This window comes from Cervus elaphus, chromosome X, assembly GCF_910594005.1.
Source record: "Cervus elaphus chromosome X, mCerEla1.1, whole genome shotgun sequence".
Classification (NCBI taxonomy): Eukaryota; Metazoa; Chordata; class Mammalia; order Artiodactyla; family Cervidae; genus Cervus; species Cervus elaphus.
In genome coordinates, this window is record NC_057848.1 from 173,961,816 (window position 1) to 173,981,132 (window position 19,317).

General features: G+C 48.4%; 1 non-coding gene across 1 annotated transcript; it reads right to left on the reverse strand.

Moving 5' to 3' along the window:
* Positions 1 to 18,469: 18,469 nt before the first annotated feature.
* Positions 18,470 to 18,570, reverse strand: LOC122691063. The gene has a single exon (XR_006340308.1). It is a non-coding gene; the product is annotated as a U6 spliceosomal RNA (small nuclear RNA).
* Positions 18,571 to 19,317: the final 747 nt, after the last annotated feature.

Below are 19,317 nucleotides of genomic sequence, written 5' to 3' on the forward strand. Positions count from 1 at the left end.
AACCCTGAATATTCATTGGAAGGACTGATGCTGAGGCTGAAACTCCAATCCTTTGGCCAGCTGATGCGAAGAACTGACTCCTTGGAAAAGACCCTGATGCTGGGAGAGATTGAGGGCAGGAGGAGAAGGGGACAGCAGAGGATGAGATGGCTGGAGGGCATTACCGACTCGATGGACATGGGTTTGGGTGGACCCCGGGAGTTGTTGATGGACAGGGAGGCCTGGCACGCTGCAGTTCATGGGGTTGCAGAGAGTCAGACACGACTCAGCAACTAAACTGAAAATCTACAAGGTGAATAAAAATTAAAAAAAAAAAAAATGTGCATTCTCCTTCCAGGACAAACCCGGTCTTCATCTTGAAACGAGTATACCCTGCCTTGCAGACCACTGGACTGTCCCAACCAGTAACCCCCAAAGGCATGGCAAACCCCAAGGCTCCCCTAAATACCCAGCCTGGGTCCCCAAAGCTATGAGCGCCTGTGGACAAGAGGTCTGAGCCCGATAAGTACAGCGGCATTTTCTGCAGGCGCGTTCCAGGGAGGTCTGTCAGACACCCCGTGACCCTGTGCAGAACTGCCGTGCGGGTGCGGGTGGGGGGCTGCAGTGTCCCCCCCGACTCACCCCCACAGACAATCCCAGCATGCCCCTCAGCCTCTCACCCATCGATCTCAGCCGTCTGCCAGGGACAGAGAGGCCACGAGGCCCCCGGTCACAAAGACGTGGTCTCCACGTGAGAAACGGGGGCGCTCCAACCACTAGGAGACACTTAACAAAATTACTATTCATACTAGCTTTACCTGAGGGCAAACTTGAGCTTTCTACCATGATGTAGAGCTCTCAACCTCACTCCCCGTCGTGAGCCATTATTAGTTGGGGGGGAGTCGGCCATCTGACTAATTTTAAAGAAGTTCGTTATTCTTGGACTCAGCGTTTATTTACTCCAGCAAATAATGAGAAAAATGCTGCTCCTAATGAAACAATTGGCCTTTGCAGCAGTTATGACTTGCCTGTCCTCTGTATGTTTTTATAATATGTTCTCAGTTACATAATGGTTCACATTATCTGCTAAGTGCCAAGGTCACGCTAAGTTCAGGTTTTGAAAATACCTGTACAAATAGAGTGCTGTAAAATGAATTTCTTCCCCCCCTTGGGGTACATGGGGAGTTGCTTTCATTGTACCATTTTATCAGACAAACTGAAGCATTTGCTTCAACTGACTGAGCTCAAGCCATTCCTCAGCATCTTATAACTGCTGGGAGAAATGAATACCTGATAAAAGACGGTTATGAGATTAATTCTGAAGACACCCAAGAATTCAGAGCCCCAGAAACCTAATTCTGCACGTGGTACCGACCTCATGTAACCACAGCCTGCCGACAAAGGGTATATTCCATTGTTGGTAACATGCGTGCCTGCAACCAGTGGTTATTTCCAATTTTGCCATTTGAATCTGCAACGGGAACAGACTTCCTATTGCAGAAGGAAATGTGAAACTCAAAGTGTTAGCCACTCAGTCCTGTCTGACTCTTTGCGACCCCACGGGCTGTAGCCCGCCAGGCTCCTCTGTCCGTGGGACAGTATTCTGTCCAAGAATACTGGAGTGGGTTGCCATTCCCTTCTCCAGGGGAATCTTGCTGACCCAGGGATCAAACCTGGGTTCCTGCGTTGCAGGCAGATTCTTTACCGTCTGAGCCACCTAGAGTGGTGTAGTATAACAGGTGTATAATAATTTTCACACAAATAATACATTTAAAACAACAACAACACAGGGGCTTCTCCAGTGGTCAAGCGGCTAAGAATCTGCCTTGCAATGCCAGGGACATGGATTCAACCCCCTGGGTGGGGAAGATCCCACATGCCTCAGGGCAACCAAGCCCAAGAACCACAACTAGAGAAAGCCCGTGCAGAGCAATGAAGATCTTGTACAGCCAAAAATAAAATAAAATAAAATTTGGAAAAAGTTTTAGAAAAGCAAATACAAACCTGAGCAAACAAATATTAGTGTTACAATACAATGCCCTGAAAAATACAGGAAGACGGTACAACAGCTTCTTGTTTGACTTCTTCCGGACATCCTGGGCGTGAAATAAAGACGCTGTCTGCGGTACCCTACGCAGCAATGTACAGCAAGGTAGACAAAAAACGCAACCACTTGGAGAGGACAGAGGCACGTGACCACACACGTCGGGCCCGTGAACCAACTTAGGCGACCGGACGCGTGAATGCACGTTCGCATTTCTGAAAGTCTGCAGCTTGGAGGTGTGCGTGCAGGGGACTTGGAATGCCCAGCGCTTAGAACTCCACTGGTTGGGCGATATCACGAAACAGCCCATGCAGTCGCCTCTTTCGTCACGTGAATACTGTCTGCGTGTCCCCCCTTGCATTCTCCTTAAGATCATAAAATGTGTTCCATCGGTATTTTATCATCCTTGCCCAGAAACATGTCAAAAGGCAGATACCCAATTCAACTCAAAGGGAAAACTAATATGCAGCGATGTGTCAATCACAAAATGGAGTTTTATTAGAGGCTGGGGAGAAGACTTTTTTCTCAAACCCCCTTCGAAACAGATGACCTGGACTCTGTCCGGAAGGATCTCCCAGCAACCTCCATATCCTTGTCTTGTTAGCTACATTCACTGCTTTATTTTTATAAAGCGTTTTTAAACTGAAAGTGAAAGAAAGGGAAAGTCCCTCAGTCGTGTCCGACTCTTTGCGACCCTGTGGACTATATATAGTCCATGGAATTCTCCAGGCCAGAACACTGGAGTGGGTAGCCTTTCCCTTCTCCAGGGGATCTTCCCAACCCAGGGTTAGAACTGAGGTCTCCCGCATTTCAGGCAGATTCTTCACCAGCTGAGCCGCCGGGGAACCCCAAGAATACTGGAGTGGGTAGCCTATGCCTTCTCAAGCAGATTCCCGACCCAGTAATGAAACCGGGGTCTCCCGCATTGCAGGCGAATTCCTTTTTTTTTTTTTTTTGCAGGCGGATTCTTTACCAGCTGAGTCACCGAGGAAGCCCAAGAATACTGGAGTGGGTAGCCTATCCCTTCTTCAGTGGATCTTCCTGACCCAGGAATCAAAGTGGGGTCTCCTGCATTGCAGGTGGATTCTTTACCAACTGAGCTATCAGGGAAGCCCATTTTTTAAAATTAAATTAATTAAATAAAACAATAATTTGATCATGAATTATTTACTTGGCTGTGTCGGATCTTAGTTGTGGCAGGCATGATCTTTCGTTGCAGCTCTCCAGCTGGGGCACTCGGCCTTAGTAGCCACAAGGCGTGTGGGATTTTCCTTCCCCGACCAGGGATCGATCGAACCCAGGCCCTGTGCGCTGAAAGGCAGCTTCTTAACCACTCAACGGTCAGGAAAGCCCCGATCCGCTGGCTTAAATTACGCCGGTCGTGTTTCTGCAGTTACTTACTGATTGTGCCTGGTTTTTTTTGCACATTCATGGCTCTCCTGAGTCAAGCCTACCACACGCAGGGTGCTGCAGATCCCTGGAAGGTTTGCCGTGATAGTACATGACTGATTCATCACAAACTGATGTCCAAAGGAACAAGTGTCAGCCCCAACCTCAGCTCTCTGTCTGTCCAGCGCTAAACCTCCAGCTTCAATACAGAGATGCTCCTGCCTCCTCCCAGGATACTAATCTCAGAAAAAAAAAAAAAAATGTGCCAGGAGATTTCAGGGAACACAAGGCAAGCATTAAGACTTTATTCTCCAGATAACTAACCATAAACAGAGTTATCGAGCTTTGAGAAAGATCTGAAAATACATCTAGTGACATTTTACCTAGAAGTTCAATCTCTCCTGCCTAAATAGCTGTGAGATTAAATCTAAAACAAATAGCTCTTTGAACACATGAGCAGACATTTTTTACTTGAGTCTGAGAGTCTGAGGTACAGCAATTTTGGTCTCTGGCGATTAGCGCAGGGGCCCTGAAATTCATCTCTGCTCTTTTTGTGTGTGTGCGTGTGTGTTTATAGAAAATGATCTGTGTGTAACATGTGCTAATATAATCCTGTATCCAGGTAGAACAATTATGCTGTTATCCAACGAAGCTTAAGAAAACACTAGGGTTGTTTTCATACACATGTTAATAACTATGTGAGTTAAGAACGGTGGGGGTATTATGTTTCCTTATAAACTAAAAAAGATTTCTAGAAGACTTCAGGCAAACATAGGCATCAGGCTCCTTAAGCAGAAAAAAAATCTTAATTCCACGTTAATTGTGACCATCAAGCATTTTGTGGTATAAAAGTAAGATATTTTACCAAATAAAGTAGAAATTCTCAGTTTCACAGTAAGAAATGCCTCAGATGACTGAAAAAGTCCTACAAGATAGCAATTCGTCTGTATTAAAAATTATCCTTTCCAAAATATCCTTAAACAGCATGTGACATTTTAAGTCCAGTGTTAGTGAATGTTTATCAGCTAAATTATCAGCTAGGGAAGCTAATCCACCTGTAGTGCTGGAGGCCTGGGTTTGATCCCTGGGTTGGGAAGATTCCCCTGGAGAAGGGAGTGGCTACCTGCTCCGTTACTTTTGCCTGGAGAATCCCATGGACAGAGGAGCCTGGTGGGCTACAGTCCGTGGGGTCGCAAAGAGTCAGACACGACTGAGCGACTAACATGCTTCATCATCCCAAAGACGGCAGCGGTTTCTTCACTCACCTACTCCTTCCTCCTCACGAACATTTTCGTTCATGCCAGCGGCACGTAATTTGCGTACACAACCAGGCTGCTTTGGGGATGTCTGCATTCCAAGAGGACAGCTGGCTAATTGACGCTGCAAGAGGCGCTATCTAACCACAGCTATATTTTATGCAGAAATGAACATAGCACTGTGACCCAGATGGGCACCCGAGGAAGACTTCAGCCAGCATCTTGATCAGCCCATCCCTGACCTGCCCGCTGGTCTCCCCCCGAGTCCCGTTCCTCTTCCGTGTTCAACTGTCTCCCCGAGAGACACTTAACCCCGGACTCCACAGGGGAGTGGACAACCGCTGCCTCAAGCATGTTCAGTTCAGTTCAGTCGCTCAGTCGTGTCCGACCCTATGAGACCCCATGGACTGCAGCACGCCAGGCCTCCCTGTCCATCACCAGTTCCCGAGCTCACCCAAACCCATGTCCATCTAGTCGGTGATGCCATCCAACCACCTCATCCTCTGTCTGTGGGACATGCAAATGATTTTAACAAATGCAACATATGCAAATGATTTTAACAAGTGCAATATATTCCTTAATTCTCAAAGGTAAACATAAAACGCAAGTGACAGTGTGAGGCCCTCAGTCGTGTCTGAGTCTCTGGGACCCCGTGGACTTTCGCCCGCCAAGCTCCTCTGTCCATGGCATTCTCCAGGCAAGAAGACTGGAGTGGGTTGCGATGCCCTCCTCCAGGGGATCTTCCCGACCCAGGGATCGAACCCGAGTCTCTTGTGTCTCTAGCACTGGCAGTTGGGTTTTTTTTCCACTCAGTGCCCCCAGGGAAGTCCATATCAAACGCTAATCTGAACCATGAATATCTCAGACCGCACATGTCTATTAGATTCGCCTCCACAGGCTGAGCGTTGGGTTTTCAACCTCTGGACTTTTTGGTCTCAGCATCTTTCGCCGGCCCTTGTCTGTCCTTCACTGTTCTTGGTAACCCTGGTGAGGATATAGGAATCACTTCTTCCAGCACAGCACGGAGCTACTTTCTTCTCATTGAGATCACTATTTTCTCTAGTTCTGCTCTCTGTAGACTCCATGGAGGTGCCTGAAGGTCGACGCTGAGTGGGAGGGGGGCGTCAAATGTGTCTCTTCCTCTGTGTCACGTTCACGGGAAGAGGAGGTCTCATCTTAAGACATTGCTGCTGTTTGCGACCCCTTGGACTGTAGCCCGCCAGGCTCCTCTGTCCATGGGATTTCCCAGGCAAGACTACTGGAGTGGGTTGCCCTGTCCTCCTCCAGGGGATCTTCCCCAAACGGGCATCCAACATGCACCTCCTGCATTGGCAGGCCAGACCGCTGAGCCATCCCAGCGATGACGAGCAACCTACCAGTCCTCATTTCGCGCTCTGCGATCCCTGGGTTGGGTTGGGTTTTCCTTTCCCACCCACACCTTCCCGGGGCCACTGTTGCTCTGGCCAGCAGTCTCTCACTCACTGTTCTCCGCTCACAGGGGTGACCTTTCTCCATGCCTCTTATGCCTGTTTCACCCGCCTTGACTGTTTTGCCCAACACCGACATCTGCAACAGCAGGGATTCTCTGAGCGTGAAATGACTTTCTGGAGGGCGGGGCGTATCTCCCAGGCAGTGGAAGAAATCCACTCCCAGAAACGAGCTGCCGCCAAGCGACACATTTTAAAAGGTTGAGGTCATTGGATACACCCCATGCGAAAGTGTTCAATTAAAATTGGCCAAGTAACTGTAACAGAGAGAGGAAGAGAAAGCGTGAGTCAGCAAATTAGATCAGGCCCTAGACTCCTGGTTCATGACGCCCTCCAGAGTGTCCTTGGTGATGCTCTGAATAGCAAGCATCATAATAAGGCAGGAACCTACTAATAGTGACCTTGAGAAGAGTATCAGAAACAGAAATGGGAGGAATTCCTTAACCTGCGGCTGCTGCTGCTGCTAAGTCACGTCAGTCGTGTCCGACTCTGTGCGACCCCACAGACGGCAGCCCCACCAGGCTCCCCCATCTCTAGGATTCTCCAGGCAAGAACGCTGGAGTGGGTTGCCATTTCCTTCTCCAAGGCATGAAAGTGAAAAGTGAAAGTGAAGTCACTCAGTCATGTCTGACTCTTAGCGACCCCATGGACTGCAGCCTACCAGGCTCCCCCGTCGATGGGATTTTCCAGGCAAGAGTACTGGAGTGGGGTTCCACTGCCTTCTCCTTCACTTCAAACAGTCAAAATGTGTCTTGTATCATTCAGTATGTTGTACAAGCTTTCTTTTTCACTCTAACATCTTATACAGTTAGGCTAATACTATTACCCAGTAGCTATCTGGCTGCTACATTTATATTTAAGTGAAATTAAAGTTAAATGAGGGATTTTGCTGGTGGTCCAATGGTGATGGATCTGCCTGCCAACACAGGAAACATGGGTTCGATCCCTGGTCCGGGAAGATCCCAAATGCCACGGACCAACCAAGTCTGTGTGCTGGAACTAGCGGAGCCCACGCGCCCTAGAGCCTGTGGTCTGCAATTAAGATGAGCCACTGCAATGAGAAGCCTGCACATGGACACCAAGGATCAGCCCCCGCTCACCACCACAAAGGGCTTCCGTGGTGGCTCAGCTGGTAACGAATCCGCCTGCAAAGCAGGAGACCCTCGTTCAATCCCTGGGTTGGGAAGATCCCCTGGAGAAGGGAAAGGCTACCCACTCCAGTATTCTGGCCTGGAGAATCCCATGGACTGTGTAGTCCATGGGGTCGCAAAGAGTCAGATACGACTGAGTGACTTCCACTTCACAGCACAACAAAAGAAAGCATACACAGCAAGGAAGACCCAGCGCAGCCAAAAATAAAATAAAATAGAAAATACAGCTTCTCAGTCATCTTGGGCACATGTCAAGGGGTCAAAGTCACACGTGGCCAGTGGTCAGCATATTGGACAGCAGAGGTCCAGGAACTCTGGGTCAGCATGGGAAATTCCACTGGACGGCTCTGCCACAAGGATATCCTGTGTGGGAGGATCAATCTCAGGGCTCGTGTGTCTGCTCAGGGGGATGAGCCTTGACTATGCCCCCTCCAGTTACTGTGCGATCAAGTCAGCTATGGTTTTTCCAGCAGTCCTGTGTGGATATGAGAGTTGGACTACAAAGAAAGCTGAGCGCCTAAGAGTGGATCCTTTGGAACTGTGGTGCTGGAGAAGACTCTTGAGAGTCCCTTGGACTGCATGGAGATCCAAACAATCCATCCTAAAGGAGATCAGTCCTCAGTATTCACTGGAAGGCCTGCGACTAAAGCTGAAGCTCCAATCCTTTGGCCACCTGATGAGAAGAGCTGACTCATTGGAAAAGACCCAGATGCTGGGAAAAGCTGAAGGCAGGAGGAGAAGGGGGTGACAGAGGATGAGATGGCTGGGTGGCATCATCAAGTCGATGGACGTGAGTTTGAGTACGCTCCGGGAGTTGGTGATGGACAGGGAGGCCTGGCGTGCTGCAGTCCATGGGGTCGCAAAGAGTCAGACACGACTGAGCGACTGAACAAAGTTACTGTAAGTCTTTGTCAGCAGTGTGCAAACGCCTGTTCTCCAGTGATGCCATTCAACCTGCTTCTTCACCTCTAAGCCACCAGCGGTCCCTGTAACCCACCAATACTCCCTCCCCGGCACTCCAAGGACTCCCAGAGGTTCCCCAGTCCCCTGCCCCCAACACCAGTCCTGCGTCTTCACCCTCCAGTCACGCTGGGCTCTATTTGGGGAGACTGCTAAGTCTTTTCTATGTGTGAGACCCACAGAAACTCTGCTCTTTAACCATCTGCCTCAGGGTTTTCCTTCCAGCGGAGTCCACTGACCTGTTTTCCTACCGTCAGCTAGAGTCACTTTCCCCTGATGGGGACCCCTGAGTGACGAAACGCTCTCACTGTGGAACATATGCCTTATTCTTCCTGGCATCGCGGTGATGGGTAGATGGGCCTTGCAGGTGACATTACTGAGGACTTCTGCACGTCCCTGGGTCCCCTGTGCCAGCCTGCCTGTGCCTGACACGCATTAGGCACGGCATTCCATCAGTGCATTTCACTGCAGGCTGACTTTATAAATTCAAGTGATAACAATCAAGGACCCAGCTGACCCTCACTGCTGACACACAATCAAATTCAATTTGATCTTGAGGTGATCCAGAGAGCTTTGCACCTCCATGCTACATGCCACTGAGCTTTTATGTCCATCCACTGTGAGACATGGCTTTAGAGGGACTCATGAATCAGCGAGTCACTGCAGTCATTTCCGGGCTGGTCGCTGCCTTTGCCCTGCTAACAGGGGACACACACCCTTAGCACATACACCACCACGGTGTACTTTCTGACACATGACAATTGCCCTTGGGAAGTCAGACCCCAAGAGGACCCAGAAGGTATCAGGGTCTTTCCTCCTGACCCATCTGTAGGACACGAGTCTAGAGAAACGAGCTGCTCTGCATATTTCTCAGCTAGACTCTCCAAACACGCCTGCAGGGCCCAGCGGGACGACCCCGTCTCGCTCTAGACAGCCCCACAGTGTTGGAATGGGCAGAGTTTTGAAAGGAGAAAATGACTGACATTTGTGCTTGCAATGGGCTTCCCTGGTGTCTCAGATGGTAAAGAATCTGCCTGCAGTGCAGGTGACCCGGGTTCCGTCCCTGGGTTGGGAAGATCTCCTGGAGAAGGGAATGGCTACCCACTACCCATTCCACTATTTTTACCTGCAGAAGTTTAGCCTATGGAAAGAAGGTTTTAGCAGACACATGAGATTTTATGTTAAAATTATATATTTTGAAGACAGATTTTATGTGACAAGTCATTTATTAAGGCCAAATAAATCAGGGTGTGGTCCTCGATGGTGGCTCAGTGGTAAAGAATCTGCATAGAATGGAGGACACAGAGGAGACACAAGCTTGATCCCCGGGTCGGGAAGATCCCCTGGAGTAGGGAACGGCAACCCACTCTGGTATTCTCGCCTGGAGAATCCCACGGACAGAGGAGCCTGGTGGGCTGCAGTCCATGGGGTGGCAAAGAGTCAGACACGACTGAAGTGACTGAGTGTGCACAAAATTGGGGTGTGTGAGCTCACAGCCAGCAGACTCGGCAAGTAAAGACAGTGACTTCTCCATCAGTGAGTGTTGACCTAGACCCCAGCACCACCCACGCATAAATTGGGGTGTGTGAGCTCACAGCCAGCAGACTCGGCAAGGAAAGACAGTGACTTCTCCATCAGTGAGTGTTGACCTAGACCCCAGCACCACCCACGCATAAATTGGGGTGTGTGAGCTCACAGCCAGCAGACTCGGCAAGTAAAGACAGTGACTTCTCCATCAGTGAGTGTTGACCTAGACCCCAGCACCACCCACGCATAAATTGGGGTGTGTGAGCTCACAGCCAGCAGACTCGGCAAGTAAAGACAGTGACTTCTCCATCAGTGAGTGTTGACCTAGACCCCAGCACCACCCACGCATAAATTGGGGTGTGTGAGCTCACAGCCAGCAGACTCGGCAAGTAAAGACAGTGACTTCTCCATCAGTGAGTGTTGACCTAGACCCCAGCACCACCCACGCATAAATTGGGGTGTGTGAGCTCACAGCCAGCAGACTCGGCAAGTAAAGACAGTGACTTCTCCATCAGTGAGTGTTGACCTAGACCCCAGCACCACCCACGCATAAATTGGGGTGTGTGAGCTCACAGCCAGCAGACTCGGCAAGTAAAGACAGTGACTTCTCCATCAGTGAGTGTTGACCTAGACCCCAGCACCACCCACGCATAAATTGGGGTGTGTGAGCTCACAGCCAGCAGACTCGGCAAGTAAAGACAGTGACTTCTCCATCAGTGAGTGTTGACCTAGACCCCAGCACCACCCACGCATAAATTGGGGTGTGTGAGCTCACAGCCAGCAGACTCGGCAAGTAAAGACAGTGACTTCTCCATCAGTGAGTGTTGACCTAGACCCCAGCACCACCCACGCATAAATTGGGGTGTGTGAGCTCACAGCCAGCAGACTCGGCAAGTAAAGACAGTGACTTCTCCATCAGTGAGTGTTGACCTAGACCCCAGCACCACCCACGCATAAATTGGGGTGTGTGAGCTCACAGCCAGCAGACTCGGCAAGTAAAGACAGTGACTTCTCCATCAGTGAGTGTTGACCTAGACCCCAGCACCACCCACGCATAAATTGGGGTGTGTGAGCTCACAGCCAGCAGACTCGGCAAGTAAAGACAGTGACTTCTCCATCAGTGAGTGTTGACCTAGACCCCAGCACCACCCACGCATAAATTGGGGTGTGTGAGCTCACAGCCAGCAGACTCGGCAAGTAAAGACAGTGACTTCTCCATCAGTGAGTGTTGACCTAGACCCCAGCACCACCCACGCATAAATTGGGGTGTGTGAGCTCACAGCCAGCAGACTCGGCAAGTAAAGACAGTGACTTCTCCATCAGTGAGTGTTGACCTAGACCCCAGCACCACCCACGCATAAATTGGGGTGTGTGAGCTCACAGCCAGCAGACTCGGCAAGTAAAGACAGTGACTTCTCCATCAGTGAGTGTTGACCTAGACCCCAGCACCACCCACGCATAAATTGGGGTGTGTGAGCTCACAGCCAGCAGACTCGGCAAGTAAAGACAGTGACTTCTCCATCAGTGAGTGTTGACCTAGACCCCAGCACCACCCACGCATAAATTGGGGTGTGTGAGCTCACAGCCAGCAGACTCGGCAAGTAAAGACAGTGACTTCTCCATCAGTGAGTGTTGACCTAGACCCCAGCACCACCCACGCATAAATTGGGGTGTGTGAGCTCACAGCCAGCAGACTCGGCAAGTAAAGACAGTGACTTCTCCATCAGTGAGTGTTGACCTAGACCCCAGCACCACCCACGCATAAATTGGGGTGTGTGAGCTCACAGCCAGCAGACTCGGCAAGTAAAGACAGTGACTTCTCCATCAGTGAGTGTTGACCTAGACCCCAGCACCACCCACGCATAAATTGGGGTGTGTGAGCTCACAGCCAGCAGACTCGGCAAGTAAAGACAGTGACTTCTCCATCAGTGAGTGTTGACCTAGACCCCAGCACCACCCACGCATAAATTGGGGTGTGTGAGCTCACAGCCAGCAGACTCGGCAAGTAAAGACAGTGACTTCTCCATCAGTGAGTGTTGACCTAGACCCCAGCACCACCCACGCATAAATTGGGGTGTGTGAGCTCACAGCCAGCAGACTCGGCAAGTAAAGACAGTGACTTCTCCATCAGTGAGTGTTGACCTAGACCCCAGCACCACCCACGCATAAATTGGGGTGTGTGAGCTCACAGCCAGCAGACTCGGCAAGTAAAGACAGTGACTTCTCCATCAGTGAGTGTTGACCTAGACCCCAGCACCACCCACGCATAAATTGGGGTGTGTGAGCTCACAGCCAGCAGACTCGGCAAGTAAAGACAGTGACTTCTCCATCAGTGAGTGTTGACCTAGACCCCAGCACCACCCACGCATAAATTGGGGTGTGTGAGCTCACAGCCAGCAGACTCGGCAAGTAAAGACAGTGACTTCTCCATCAGTGAGTGTTGACCTAGACCCCAGCACCACCCACGCATAAATTGGGGTGTGTGAGCTCACAGCCAGCAGACTCGGCAAGTAAAGACAGTGACTTCTCCATCAGTGAGTGTTGACCTAGACCCCAGCACCACCCACGCATAAATTGGGGTGTGTGAGCTCACAGCCAGCAGACTCGGCAAGTAAAGACAGTGACTTCTCCATCAGTGAGTGTTGACCTAGACCCCAGCACCACCCACGCATAAATTGGGGTGTGTGAGCTCACAGCCAGCAGACTCGGCAAGTAAAGACAGTGACTTCTCCATCAGTGAGTGTTGACCTAGACCCCAGCACCACCCACGCATAAATTGGGGTGTGTGAGCTCACAGCCAGCAGACTCGGCAAGTAAAGACAGTGACTTCTCCATCAGTGAGTGTTGACCTAGACCCCAGCACCACCCACGCATAAATTGGGGTGTGTGAGCTCACAGCCAGCAGACTCGGCAAGTAAAGACAGTGACTTCTCCATCAGTGAGTGTTGACCTAGACCCCAGCACCACCCACGCATAAATTGGGGTGTGTGAGCTCACAGCCAGCAGACTCGGCAAGGAAAGACAGTGACTTCTCCATCAGTGAGTGTTGACCTAGACCCCAGCACCACCCACGCATAAATTGGGGTGTGTGAGCTCACAGCCAGCAGACTCGGCAAGTAAAGACAGTGACTTCTCCATCAGGGAGTGTTGACCTAGACCTCACCACCACCCACGCGTAAATTGGGGTGTGTGAGCTCACAGCCAGCAGACTCGGTAAGTAAAGACAGTGACTTCTCCATCAGTGAGTGTTGACCTAGACCCCACCACCATCCATGCTCTGTAGGTGACCACAGCTGAGACGTCACATGAGAAGTGGGCAAGCCACCATCACAATGGCAACCAGTGACTCATCTCTCCATGACTGTCCACCCTCTACGACATCTGCAGACCTGTTCACAGTCTACACTAAGAACGACTTTTCCTCCATTAGACAGAGGGTGATTCCAAATCAGGATTCAATGGGATGCCTGTGCTGAGCTCAAATAATTCACAAGACCTTTCACTGCCTCCAAGTGCCCACCCTTACCTCACCAGTTCAAATAATTTATCAGGGCTTTCACTGATTCTAAGCGCCCACGCTCACGGCCAGGTTGTATATAACGGCGTTGGGCTTTTCATTTTGCCTAAATAGATGTTAGAGGGAAAAAAAAAAAACAAATAGCAAAGAAAAAGATGTGCCGTGATAAATCACGCACCAGAGCCAAGCTGTGCAACTGCGGCTTCGGGCATCAACCCCGCCTCTCCAACCGCCATCCTGGCAAGCAAAGACACCACGTTCAGGTTTTTGGCCTAGTTCAAGGTGTGAGTCCCCAAGCATGAAGCCATCAACCCACAGCGAAAGAGCCCACTGCCAGCTTGCCAAAACTGAGCTCCTCTGGCATGTCATTTTTTTTTTTAAATTTTTAATTGGAGGATAATTCCTTTACTGATGTCATTTTTTTTTTTTTCTGGTTCATCTGTAGGTAGGTCCTAAGCAACGGACTCAGATGATGGCAGGTATTTGTGGGAACAGAACATGTACCCAGACACCCTGGGCCAGGAAAGCTGACAAGTAAAATTCATCATTGCTCGTCCCTAACCCGTCTTTCTCTTTGGAGATTCACAGCAGTGACCAAACGTCTCTCGATACTCATCCCCACCAAGGTTTCAAGGACACACCAAGTTCACCCACTCCAGACAGAACTCACATGCAGCATGAGCAGGACCGTGGTGACCGTAGCTGCCCGCCAGGTAAGATTCCTCACCTTCTTCCTGAGGCTGGGATCCGTCCAACATCCACTGATCCAACCACAGACCTGAGGTATGCTCTTCAGGAACCCCCTTGCCAACCTCCTCCCATGACTCAGCTACAGATCCAGACCTACGAAATTTCCAGATGTGTTCAGTCTCTACTTAGTATAAGCTTTCCTCCATTAGACAGATCCGTTCAGTTCAGTTCAGTCACTCATTCATGTCTGACTCTGCAACCTCATGGACTGCAGCACGCCAGGCTTCCCTGTCCATCACCAACTCCCGGAGCTTGCTCAAACTCATGTCCATCGAGTCAGTGAGGCCATCCAACCATCTCATCCTCTGTCGTCCCCTTCTCCTCCCACCTTCAATATTTCCCAGCATCAGGGTCTTTTCCCATGAGTCAGTTCTCCGCATTGGGTGGCCAAAGCATTGGAGCTTCAGCTTCAGTCCGTGATTCTGGTTCAGGATTCAACAGAACGCCCTTGCTGACCTCAAATAATTCACAAGTCTTGTCCCCACTGGTCTGATGAACCAACACGTCAGTTCATCAGAGAAACCTTCTCTGCACACCCAAAACCACACAGGGCTACCAACAGAACTTCTCATGTTTCTAATGATGTATCTCTGTGAATATTTGTTTAGTTTCTGACTCCTCGCCGGTTTGACAGTTCCCTGAGGGCATGGCTTTTGTTGAAGTGGAACTTCAGGTTCATTTAAGTAGTAAGTGCCTGAAAATGTTTAATGAGTGCTTTTGAATTTTTCTTCATTTTCACCTTGTTAAATTTTTTCTTTCCTATTGAATTTTTCTTTGTTTTTATCTCATTAAAAAAAATTTTTCCCCTATTGACAGTTGTAACCGAGAACAGCACCTCCCCATTTGCTCATTGATTTTTGATTCCCCCTCTGGCACCATCCATAAACCATTTTCAACATGAACTTGAAAGAACTGGGCATTGGCTGTGTTCTTCCTCATTTGAATGGGGGAAAAAAAAGATCCTTTCATTCAAACAAAAGCAGACCTTCCATGAACCCATCCATTTTGCAAACTGTTAACTGTTCTCTCTCTGCCAGTAACTTTTAAGTGAGAATCACGACGTCACCATCAGACTCTTTGGGTGGAAACTAAAGATGTCAACCCGACTCACAAGAGGCCATTTAAACAAACAAAAAAATATATCCACAAGAACCAGAATATGCAAACACTGTCATTTAAAGACTCTTCCAAGATTCATTGCTATGCCACTGAAGCACAACTTGCACATTTTCGAGATTTAAACAGAAACAAGAAAAATAAAACAGACCCTGTTGACAAGGGTCTGGTGACAAGACAAGCTCCTTGTCACCTTTCCAACAATCTCCCCACACATATCCCATCATACTGGGGCTTCTAAACTAGGCGGCCTCTTCATCAGATTCACCTTAGCAATTCTGGCGACAACTAGCCTTCAGAGTGAGAAAAATACAAGAATTGGAAAAAACACAAGAACACCTTCCACGGTGTCCTCGGAGCACGTGGCCAAATCTTCCCATCTGGCACACTCTACCCTGACAGTGGTTTTATTTTTTTAAACAAACTCAGTAGCATTTCTGTGATGGGACGAGCACAACTGCTTTTAATTGTCACAACCACTCAACTGCCATCGGACCTGGCAGGGTGAATCACTTCCACAAGGAAGAAATACGGCTGCCTGGTTCGAATTAATGGTGCACTCACGCTGGTGATATGTCAGCCAACACACGTGCATCGGGCCACGACACCCCGGTAACAGCAAGCAGACGCTCAAATGAGATCACCAGGTCTAATAATTATCGGCAGAACTGATGGTGAAGCCAAAGCTCCGATACTCTGACCACCTGATGCAAAGAGCTGAGTCATCGGAAAAGACCCCGATGCTGGGAAAGATTGAGGGCAGGAGGAGAAGGGGACGACAGAGGATGAGATGGTTGGATGGCATCATCAATTCAATGGACATGAGTTTGAGCAAACTCTGGGAGATGGTGAAGGACAGGGAAACTTGGCGTGCTGCAGTCCATGGGGTCGCAAAGAGTCAGACATGACTGAGCAACTGAACAACAATATCTAATAATTGCTTCCTTTCTGTACTATAGAAATTCCGTAGAGCAAAGAGTTCATTACAAACATTTCCAAGCACATGCATAACTGCCCCACACAAAATCTTCAGATTTGACTTGGATACAATAAAACCTAGCTATGACCAACACAATTATGCAATTTCCGGACATTTAAATATTCAGACATTAAAAAATAGTTATTTGTCGATTTAATCCTCATCAGCCAGTTTTAGGCAGAAAAATAACACTGACGATGTGTTTTAAAGACAGCACAGCAGTCTGAAAAAGGACGGTGGTGTGGTTTAATAAAAGTTGCCACGTACACTGCCAACTCTTGCACCAGGAATACAGGGACCCCTCAAATACTTGTGGTGGGCCAACCATTACGGGGAAAACCATGACACCCAGTGGCCAAAGACTTTCAATGCTGCATGAATGCTTGTGTCTCCTCTTCACTAGTTCTTCATCCACCCACCCATCATCCATCAATCAACTCATCTACACATTCATACAAAGAATGAAACTCACAATATGGAAATAGGCAATGCATTCGCAAACAATTTTGTATTTTCACACGCATGCCTAAAACTTATCCTTTTCATCTGAAAAAGCGTGAATGCTAATGTATACTTATATGGTATCTTCACCAACAAAACTCTATAAGTGTATGTCTCAAGAACATATACACCCCTTGCAAAGAACCCCCTAATCTTCATTCACGATCAGAATTCAGTCTGTGCCCACTTTCTTTTTTTTTTTCCTTTTGGGAGAAAACATTCTTCAGAGGAAAGTGAAATGAATTACTGCACTTGGTGAACCCATAAAAGCAGCAGACCTTACGTGTATGTGGAACAGAGCGTTACATGATAAAAAGGGGGCCTTAGGATGGGCAGATTTATTTTTACATTTGTTGCTATTCTTTTCTTGGCCAGTTTCATTTATTAACTATTTTCCCTCCTGATTGTCACTACCTATGTAAGCCTAAGAAGCTCTATTAGTAGTTCTTTAGGAAAACCTCCAGAGTCCAAGCTTATCATAAAACTGATCCAGGACTTTGGCCGTGTTCCTGAAGCCCCTGAAATTGTGTGTGTGTGTTGGGGGGGCGGGGAGGTGGGCTCAGTTGTGTCCGACTCTTTGTGACCCACCATGGGACTGTAGCCCACCACAGAATTCTTCAGGCAAGAATACTGGAGTGAGTTGCCATTCCCTTCTCCAGGGGAATCTTCCCGACCCAGGGATGGAACTCGGGTCTCCTGCAGGGCAGGCAGATTCTTTACCATCTCAGCCACCAGGGAAGCACCTGAAATTATAGTGTCTTTAATTGAAATAAGGGATATTTATGGAATGGGGATATTATCATATTATTGGCTATATTCCCTCCACTACACATTCTCACCCTTATTTATAACTGCATTTGGTGCCTCTCCCTCCCCTTCAACTAGTTTCCCCATCCTCCCGACCCCTCGCTTCTGGCAACGATTAGATTGCTTTCTGTATCTGGGAGCCTATTCCTGTTTTGTTGTGCTTGTCCACTTGTTCTATCGTTTACATTCCACATGTAAGTAAAAAAAACAAAAAATACACTAGTAATGTTTCTCTCCTTTATCTTGCTAAGCGTAACACCTTCCAAGTCCAACCATGGTTGTTTCAAATGTGAAATTTTCCTTCTTTTTTATGGCGGAGTAGTATTCCATTGAATATATCTACCACATCTTCTGCATCCACGCATCTGGGGATGGGCACTTAGGTTCCCTCCGTGTCCAGGCTACTGTTAACTAGCGCTGCCAAGAACACTGGGGTGCACCTATCTTCTGAAATTAGTGCTTTCCCTTTCTCTAGGTTAAAAACCCATGAGTGAAAATCAAGATCACACAGTAGTAGTTCTTTTAACGTTCCTGAGGAACTTCCAAACTGCTTTCCACACCGGCTCTGCCAATTAACATTTCTACCAGCAGTGCTGGAGGGTTCTCTTTTCTCCGCATCCTCACCAACACTTTTTTATTTTGAAGTGCCCTTCTGAGTGGTGTGAGGGGATGCCTCATTGGGATTTTCACTTCCATTTCCCTGATAATTAGTAATGTCCAGCCCCTTTACATGTGCCTACTGACCATTGGCATGCGGTATTCATACCTTCGGCCCATTTTTTCACCTGACTGTTTTATTTCTTTAATACTGAGTTGTATGGGTTTCCCCCCCTCCCTCGTCTCTTTCTCTCTACACACACACACACACACACACACACACACGCACACATCTTAACCCTTTCAGGTGTAACACTTGCAAATATCTTCCCCCATTCAGTAGGTTGCCTTTTTGTTTTGTTGATGGCTTGCTTAACTGTGCAAAAATGTTTCTTAATTTTTTTTTTTTTTAAATATGGAATGCTTCACAAATGTGCATGTCATCTTGCCCGGGGCCATGCTAATCTTTTCTGTATCACGCCAATTTTAGTATACTTGAGGCCAAAGCAAGCACTGAAAAAGCATTTTAGCCTGAGCTAGTCTCTTTTGTTTATTTTTGCTTTTGTTTCCCTTGCCTGAAGAGACAGATCCAAAAAACTACTGCTGAGATTGATGTCAAAGAGAATACCGCCTATGTTTTCTACAAGGAGTTTCACAGCTTCAGGTTTTACATTTAAGTCTTTAAATCACTTTGAGTTAATCTTTGTGTATGGTATCAGATAGTGGTCTTTGTTGTCGTTTAGTCACTCAGTCGTCTCTGACTCTTTGCAACCTCATGGACTGTAGTCCACCAGTCTCCGTCCAAGGGGTTCTCCAGGCCATAATACTGGAGTGGGTAGCCATTCCCTTCTCCAGGGGATCTTCCCAACCCAGGGACCAAACCCATGTCTCCTGTATTGAAGGCAGATTCTTTACTGTCTTAGCCACTAGGGGTGTTGATTCACTGGGATATGACTCGGCCATCAAAAACAAGGAATTAATGCCATCTACAGCACCACAGATGATCCTACAGATTGTCACACCATGTGTGATTTCTTTACCATCTGAGCCAGTAGGGAAGCCCAAGAATCCTGGAGTGGGTAGCCTCTCCCTTCTCCAGGCAATCTTCCCGAGCCAGGAATCAAACCAGCGTCTCCTGCATTGCTGGCGGATTCTCTACCAGCTGAGCTGCCGGGGAAGCCCTTTGGAAGCCCCTAGTGAGGTCCAATAACAAGTGAACAGATAAAACATACAGTCTTACATCCACACAACAGTAAT